Consider the following 8931-nt stretch of genomic DNA (forward strand, 5'->3'; position numbering starts at 1 on the left):
ACGTCTCATCTATTTTTACCTTTTTGTCCTTTGTTGATTACAAGTTTGGAGCAAGCCATCCTTCTCAATAGATTTAGCAATGTTGGCACTTTAGGATCCTATTACTGATGTGTGTAACTAGGCCAGATCAGATATATATACAAAGAACGTGTAAGAAATAGAAGGAAATGTAATTAATATAATGGAACAAGAAAGTGAAAGGAACAAAAAAAAAAAAAAAAAAACAAAGAAGCAAGAATTAAAATTCTAAAGTAAAAGGTACAAAAATAAATTAAAAAATACTACAGTTAGAAATGATCTCACCTCTACCAGAGTTACTGTGTTACTTCTGGAATGAGTTCTCAATGCATGTGATTCTAGACATGCTCTTGAATCTTCCATTTACAATTGCGAATTCATGAATTCTAACAAACACTGAAGAAGTAAAAGAATGTAATTTTGTTTTATGCTCTAAAACTAGCCACGAAACGGTTTAGGAATTTAATTTGATGGTAACCCACAAGCAAAAATGATATGCAATTATCTTTCAAAAAAAAAAATTTGATATGCAATTTAGTCATTTTGAGTGGGTGATTAATATCCACATGCATTGAGGCAAGAAGTTCCCAAATCGTATTGAGCTAGAACTTCAGAATATTTTACAATTTATCACAACAAGAAAATTTACATTTAGACAGATGTAGTTTGGCAATTAAGTAAAGAATCAGATACTTTCCACCAAGGTTTTCGTGGTAATATCATACATACAACTCAGTGCATCAGAGATGCATCCATGGCCATGAGAGAAAATTAAGATGTTACTCAAAATCAATTGTTATATAGATCGAATAATTGACAATTTAGAGAACTCGCGATGTTCAGCAAGAAAAAGCTTGCCCAGATCAAATAAATGACAATCTGATAAGGTAGTAGAAAAGATATTCCTGCAGTCAAATATATAAACAGATACATTTAACATATAAGTTGGCACGGGTGGAAGATAATTCCGAACTTCGATGAGTAAAGTTTGCATAGATCCTATTTTTCCATTCCATTCTATCTGACGCCATCAATCAAAGTATACGTTGTTATATCCTTCTTAATAACTCTATCCATATTAATATTTATCTTCCACTACCTCTAGAATTATTCTTGAAGTGGAGTATTAAATTTCATCAGTGACAATACGTTGTGTTAATCATTTAAAAGAAAAAAAGTTAGGCAGGAGAGAACCGGTCAATTACGATCTCTTGCTCTAATCTAATGCAGGCTTTCATGCTGGTTGGTTGAGCTTGGAAACCATAGAAATACTAAGGTAAAATTGTTAGAAATTAGTACAGCCACTATATTCACAAGAACTGCCCTGAGTGGCAATGACATTTTGATTATAATATTCTTTACATCTACAAAACAAACTATAAAGGTAATCTTAAATGGAGACAAACTACTATGTTTGGGGGAGCTATTTGAATTTAAAATTCCTTCTATTCTAAAGGGCTTTGAAGAATGCCTTTCAATATACAAATTTAAAAGAAAAAAGTTGTTTGGTGGATGCAATAGATCAAATTTCTTCTACAATTACCATAATTTTAACTTGATAATTTTATCCTTAACATCTACTCTTAAAAAAAATTTCAGGAAGATTTTGTAGAATAGTACAAACCTCTTAGCAATTGAATTAGCATATAGCAAGAATGAAGAAAATGAAAAAGTGGAAAATAAATAAATAAATAAAGTGGTGAAGTACTAAATATTAGCAGATGATGGATTAATAATTCTATTATTGTTGTGCTGATCAATTGTTAATAACAACTTGATAAATAGAAGATCTCTCTACTATAAAATCAACTTTTATTCCCGACATTCTTCTCTGGAGATTGTTGGGAAACCGTCTTTATATGACAACAAAATGATGGGTGACACAATTAGCAAGTGTAAGATAATTCATAGAGAGAGAAATACAAGTTAAGAGAGATTAGGGTTTTCAAAAGTAGATATTGAGAATTAAAAATTTAAGGTTAACCTACGGTTAAAATAGGAAAAATATCAAAGTATTGGAATTTGGATGAGAGTATAAGACTCTCAAAATCTCTAGTCGTTCTGGTTTATCTATGGAGTGATATGGATCGGCTAGTTTCAGGGAATATAAAGGGGCAAACTTGTCTATAAAATTTGTTACTTAAAATTAGTCTGGCTTCCCAATGAATGAGTTTTAAAAGCAAATATTCCTAGCTTCGCTTGAACGGACTTTTTAAGACTCTTGCGTTTGCTAGAATTCCTTTTCTATTATTTTATCAAACACTCCCCCAAACAACCCCAACATTTTTTAAAGAGGCCTTCATGGGTTTGGAAGCCTATTTCAAGCCTTCAGGAAGCTCCCCGAAACAGCACCAACATTTTTTAAAAAGGCCTTTATGGGTTTGGAAGCCTATTTCAAGCCTTCAGGAAGCTCCCCCAAACAGCACCAACATTTTTTAAAAAGGCCTTCATGGGCTTGGAAGCTCGTTTCAAGCCTCCAGAAAGCTCCCCCCAAACAGGCACTAGATTTTATGAAGTACAAAGACCACCCTGAATTTTTTACCATTGCTGCTAAATGAAGATGCAAGAAAAAATAGTGAAATAGTAGGAAAGAATATAAAATCAACTGGGTTCGTTGTGCTTTGCGGGTCTGCCTTTGTTCAAAACCCCCTTATAATTGGGATTCAACTTAGTACATGCCAGGATAGTATGTTGGACGGAAAAAATGCTGAAATCTCATCTTACTTTTTATTTAGTTTTAAGGGCTATTCAATAAAATGAAATTCTATGAATCACCAATGCTACATTCTTTAAAGCTAACCCTTCGACGAGACCAAAAAAAAAAAAAAAAAAAGAGAAAATGTCCCTGGGAAAAAACAAATAAAAAATAAAATAAATTGGATCCCATGTTAATCTTTTTGGGACTTCAGAACTAAGACCTCCATTGATTATGCCCAATTGTAACCATCTAACTTCTTTTAGTCCGCTTCTAAGCTTTTTGAAACCCAATACACAACACTGATTTGTATCGAAACATATTCATTATTTAATCAGCTTCTTTATTCAGTTTTTTGCAGCAATCAATTAACAGGAAACCTAAAGCTAAAGAGGTGGCACATTAGGGACCATGTGATTGGATGACATACTGCTATGTTACAAGTGATTTAGGATATTATAGTTTAAATCTCCCACCACTCCCACATGTGTCCTTCAAATTTGGCTCATGCCAACTTAATAAGGTGACTCCAATAAAAATTTGAAATTACATATATAATACTAAATTTTCTCATAAGGCGTAGAAATTTTCCCTTAATTGTATTGACAAAAATAAATTAAATTTCTCATAAAGCTTAAAAAAGAATCTCAGTGAAAAAATTATCAAGTATATAAAAAAATACTTCGTCATATTCAAATTTGAATCAGATCAAATCACTAAAATTGATTTTGATTCAATTATAATAGAATCAAGAGGTTTGAATACAGATTCGAACCATAGGATATGATTCAAATATGTAACCGAATTTTAATTGAGCAAGATTCTTGTCAGGAATGAGTTATTTGACAATGAAGTTGTTTGAGTTATGAAGATAAAGAGTACCTATTGAATATGTGTGTCAAATGGAAGAGAAAAACAAACAAAAGTATGCAACAATAAAAAATAAGAACGGAGAGAACACACTCAACTACTGTGAAAGAAACCAACATTTGTCCCTTAAACAACCATATTGAACGGCTTTTGGTAGTTTCTAAAAGTAATGTCCAATATAGAGTGAAGATAAATAAATGAGAACATCTTTCGTAATGTGCTATGTGAATTCTGGTGGAATGGTATTGTTGCTTATGATGGAGCACACTTGAATTTCCAATCCTTATGCCCAAAATTTGCGTACTGTTCGATATAGAGGTAATTTAATAAGAATGGGATACAAAGACTTTTAACAAAAAAAAAAAAAATGGGATACAAAGACAAAAGTCTTACCTTGTAAACAACTAAATTCTAGATTTATTTCTTCTTGAAATATTGCTAATCTAAAAAAAGAAGATAACAATGAAAAGGGAATCAGGAGCTCATATATACATCAAGCACAAGAAAAGCATTTTGGCCTCCATCAACAATTTTACAATTTCGTCAAAACATAAAGGAATTATGATCAAATTTCAAATTAATATGCAGAAATGCAACAAAGATGCATATTCTGTAAGCTTAAATGCAAGCCATATTGATTATTGATCCAAAAGTAACTTGGTAAAATTGCCGTACTCAATTTGAGAGCCTGACTATCATTATATACAAGAGGAAAATTACAAATATGGAAAAGAGAATAAAATCAAATCAAAATAAAGAGAATCAAATCAAATTAGAATAAAAATAAAATCCCTAAACATTAGCCTATAATGAAGACCCAATAAATCTGTCACAATCATTGAGTCAACTTATAGATATGATTTCCAACACTCCCCCTCAAGTTGGAGCAAATATGTTGACCAACCCCAGCTTGACTATGGAAGACCGGAGAAGAGAAGGCCCAACAGACTTTCTGAACACATCTGCAGTCTGTTATGAAAAGAGAACAAAAAATAGGATTAATGATACCTAATCGAACCTTTTCTTGAATAAAGTGAATGTCTATCTCAATATGTTTCGACCTTTTATGTAAAACAGAATCGTAAGCAAGCATAATGGCTGATTTATTGTTACAAAACAGCCTTAAAGAATCTTTTTCTACAAGACCCAACTCTCCCAAAATTGATTGAAGCCAAAGGAGCACACAAGTACCTTGAGCCATAGCTCGGTATTCAGCTTCAGTAGAGGATCGAGAGACAACAGCTTGCTTCTTACTCTTCCATGATATGAGATTGATGATTACCATAGAAAGAACAGAAGCCAGAGGTAGAATGTCTATCTGTCTTACATCCAGTATAGTCTGCATCAGTAAAGCATGAGAGTCCAGACTGATTTCCTAAGGCATAGAACAGACCAAAAACAGGGCATGACTTAAGATACCTTAAAATATGGTAGACTGCATCTATATGAGCTGAGTGAGGGGCATGCATGAATTGACTAACCACACTAACAGCAAATGTCAAATCGGGCCTTGTGTCAGTTAAGTAGATAAGATGACCTACTAAACGTTGATACACGGATGGATTTGGAAGTAATTCCCTTGACTCAACACAGAGTTTGAGATTGGGGTCCATAGGAATGGAAGCAGGTCGACACCCAAGCATGCCAGTATCTTGAAGAAAATCCAAAACATATTTCCTTTGAGATAAAGAAATTCCACGACAAGATCTAGCAACCTCAATTCTAAGAAAATATCGAAGAGGATCTAATTCCTTCACATCAAAGGACTTTTGAAGATGAAGTTTCGCCTGAGCAATCCCTAAAGCATCATCACCTGTGATAATGATATCATCCACATATACCAATAACATAATGCAGCGACCATTATAGCGACGTCGAATAAAGCAAGTATAGTCTGAGTGGTAGCGCACAAAGCCCATGGATAGAACAACATCGCTGAAACGACTAACCCAAGCTCTAGGAGATTGCTTCAGACCATAAAGAGACTTCCGCAGCCGACAGACTTTCCCAGCATATTCCCCCTCAGCCCGAAATCCAGGGGGTGGATCCATATATATAGTCTCAAGTAAGTCTCCATTAAGAAATGCATTCTTGACATCTAACTGATGCAGAGGCCAAGAATAGGCCACAAACAAGGAGATAAGAAGTCGTACAAACGTCAACTTTGCCACAAGAGCAAAGGTAGCACCAAAGTCTTTGGAATCTGAGTAAAGCCTTTTGCCACCAACCGAGCCTTATACCGATCAATAGAACCATCAGCTAAGTACTTCACATTAAAGACCCATTTGTAGCCAACCGTTTTCTCCCCAGCAGGTAAAGCAAAAAGTTCCCATGTATTATTATGTTGTAAAGCATGCATTTCTGTTGTCATGGCAGACACCCAATTGGGATCCTGGAGGGCCTTTGACACTGATTAAGGGATAGAAATGGTCCTAATCTTGCCCAGGAAGGATTTATATGCACCTAAAAGACCATCATAGGAGACATACTGGGAAATAGGGTGGTTAGTGCTACTAAAAAAACCATACCAATTAGGAGGGTGACGATCATAGGTAGGATAACGTAAGGTATGCTCAGGAATGGTAGAAGCCATAGGAGAAGGAGAGTTACCTGGACCTGGTTCTGAAGATAATTCTGGCACGGGAGGTTGAGTGTGATGGCGATGAGAGTAGACCTGCAAAGGTGGAGGGGAACCCTGCATGGATGGAGAAGGAGATTCCGGGACAGTGTGATTTTCAAAGAGAGGAACAGGACGGGCAATAGGAGAAATCTCCTTCTCCAGACCACAAGAGAGAGAATCCTGTACCACAGAATTAGTACTATAAAAAGAAGCAGTTTCATAAAATGTCATTTCAAGAGAATGATACATATGTTTGGCTACAGGATCATAACAACGATAACCCTTTGACATAGCAGAATACCCCAAGAAAATACACCTAATTGATTTATCATCAAGTTTATGACGAGAAGAACTACGGTTATGAACAAAACAAGTACAACCAAAAATGGTGTGACCGTCGTGTGTGCACCCAAATTTGTGCAAAGAGATGTTGGGCTAAGATGAGTGTGGCCAAGTTTTACATTTATAATTTGCCACTACTACCTTTCACTAAAAATATGGTTAGGGCGAGTAGGGATCGTCCCAAGGGATTGGTGGGTTGTATTAGGTTGTGGAATCGAGATTAGGGTTAGTAGGTCGAGTGATCAAAAAATTGGTTGGTGATTGAATTATACTAAGATGCAATTTAAACTAAAGTAAACAATTGAATGTAATAGAGAGAAAATAAGAGAAAGAGATCTTGGGGTTTAGAGATCACCACTAAACATAGCTTTTCTACACCCTTAATGAATGATTAATGAGGGGGAAAACATGTATTGCAACAATAGTGTGTGTGCGTGGTTGTTTCAACAAGTAAGGATGACTAATTAAGTATATATTGTCTAAGCAACATGGTGGATATCACAATATATCAAACTAAGCCATTAATCCTTTCTTTAAACTCACAATCCAAACATATCACAAGGTTAGAGACATATGCTACTTGTTTTCATAAGTATGAAACATCAAACAATAAGCATGGATTGTCCTCACATTTAACATCTAAACTCCAACTACACTACAATTAAGCTAATGACATGAAATTAAACTAAGGGAGAGGCACAATCCATCAAGAAATGAGTATGAACCATCAAATAAACCACAACAGCATTCTATTAAGCACTATGTCTTGACAACATCTAAATCTATAGCATCAATACACATAGACATGCATCAATAACACAAAATCTATAGACAAACACATGAACATCTATTCTAGCATACATAGACATATGGATAGAATGAAATGATCAATTAGAAGCTTTAAACCACACAAATCATTGAATGAACAAGATCTATGTATATAAATATGTCAAAACATGTATTACAATACTAATCCCCTCAAAAATACATAAATCAAGATGTAGAAAGCATACTTAAGGCTAACTCTAGCCCCAAGAGGATGTCTAGCCACTCATGGATGGTGTCTTCCAACCCTCAAGGGCTAACTCCATGGGAGAGATTGCTCATCTTCTTGGTTGATGGAAGAACTCCAAGCTTGTGTCTCTAACCTCCTCTCTTCTTTTCTTCCTCACTAAGAATATGAAATGGAAGTTGTGTCCAAAGTCTCTCTAGTGTATGTCTCTCTCTCTATCTCAAGAATGGCTCATATTCCTTATATAGGTAGGTTAAATGTCAACCCCAATGACCTGGGCTCGTACACCAATATTCTTCCCAATGATTGGATATGAGACAACTTTTAATGAGCTGGAAATTGAATTTTCTCGTACTTGGGGAAGTTCGATCGATCGAACATTCTCTGAGATTGATCGAACATGGTTGAGATCTATTGAACTTAAGCTGAATCGATCCTCTATGGCGGTGCCTTTTTGGATATAGACAAATTTGAGATATTTTGGGGAATGAGATAAAAGTGGTAGGTAGGGTGGTATAAAAGGATAAAATAGTATCTTTTCGATCGATCAGAAGAAAGTTAGATTAATCGAACTTTGTGAGATCTTTGGATAAGGACAAAATAACTTGGATCCATCCTGAAATGTCTAGATCGATGAACTTTCGATTGATCGAACTTTTCCTGAGATCGATTGAACTTGCTGAATTTCCACCACTTGCTTCCTTTTGCTCCCACTTTGCTTCTTTCTTTGATTCATCTTAAGTTTGCTTCAATTATACTCTTATTTAGCTGAGTTAGCTTATTTTGGGGATAAGTACCTAAAAATGAAAATAATACAAAATCAATCTAAAACGGAAAAATAAGATAGATAATGGTTCTAGAATACCTAAGCTTAAATGGTTTAAATGCGCAATTTTCAGCGTTTATCACACCCCCAAACTTAAATATTGCTAGTCCCTAGGAATGAACTATTAAGTAAAGGAATGAAATGAATAACTAAACAACTATAACTATAAAGCAATGAATGGATAACGCCACTTTCGTAGGGAACATGGTTACACCTAGTGGACGAGTGTATTCTCGTGAGGGTTTCTAGAAATGATACCCACAAACATTAAGCTCATTCTCACAAAAGAGACACCAATATTGTAAACAAGCATTGGGAGAAAACTACCTCAAGTATGCAATTTTTCAACCTTTTCCAAGCAATTTTCTAAAATTTCAACATCAAGCAAACAAGTATGATCCTTCACACATCAAGAAAATGATCATGCAAATCAAAATAACTCTAGAATTCTTTTTGAGTGAACCAGCATCAAATATGTTGCTATCTTAGCCAACTAAATAAATGATCACATCCTTACCCTCAAATTAGCACACAAATCTAGTACCGAT

The sequence above is a fragment of the Cornus florida genome, unplaced genomic scaffold, assembly GCF_030987335.1.
Source record: "Cornus florida cultivar Cherokee Brave unplaced genomic scaffold, ASM3098733v1 CherokeeBrave_3.0.0_Hap2_Chr02, whole genome shotgun sequence".
In the NCBI taxonomy this organism is placed as follows: domain Eukaryota; kingdom Viridiplantae; phylum Streptophyta; class Magnoliopsida; order Cornales; family Cornaceae; genus Cornus; species Cornus florida.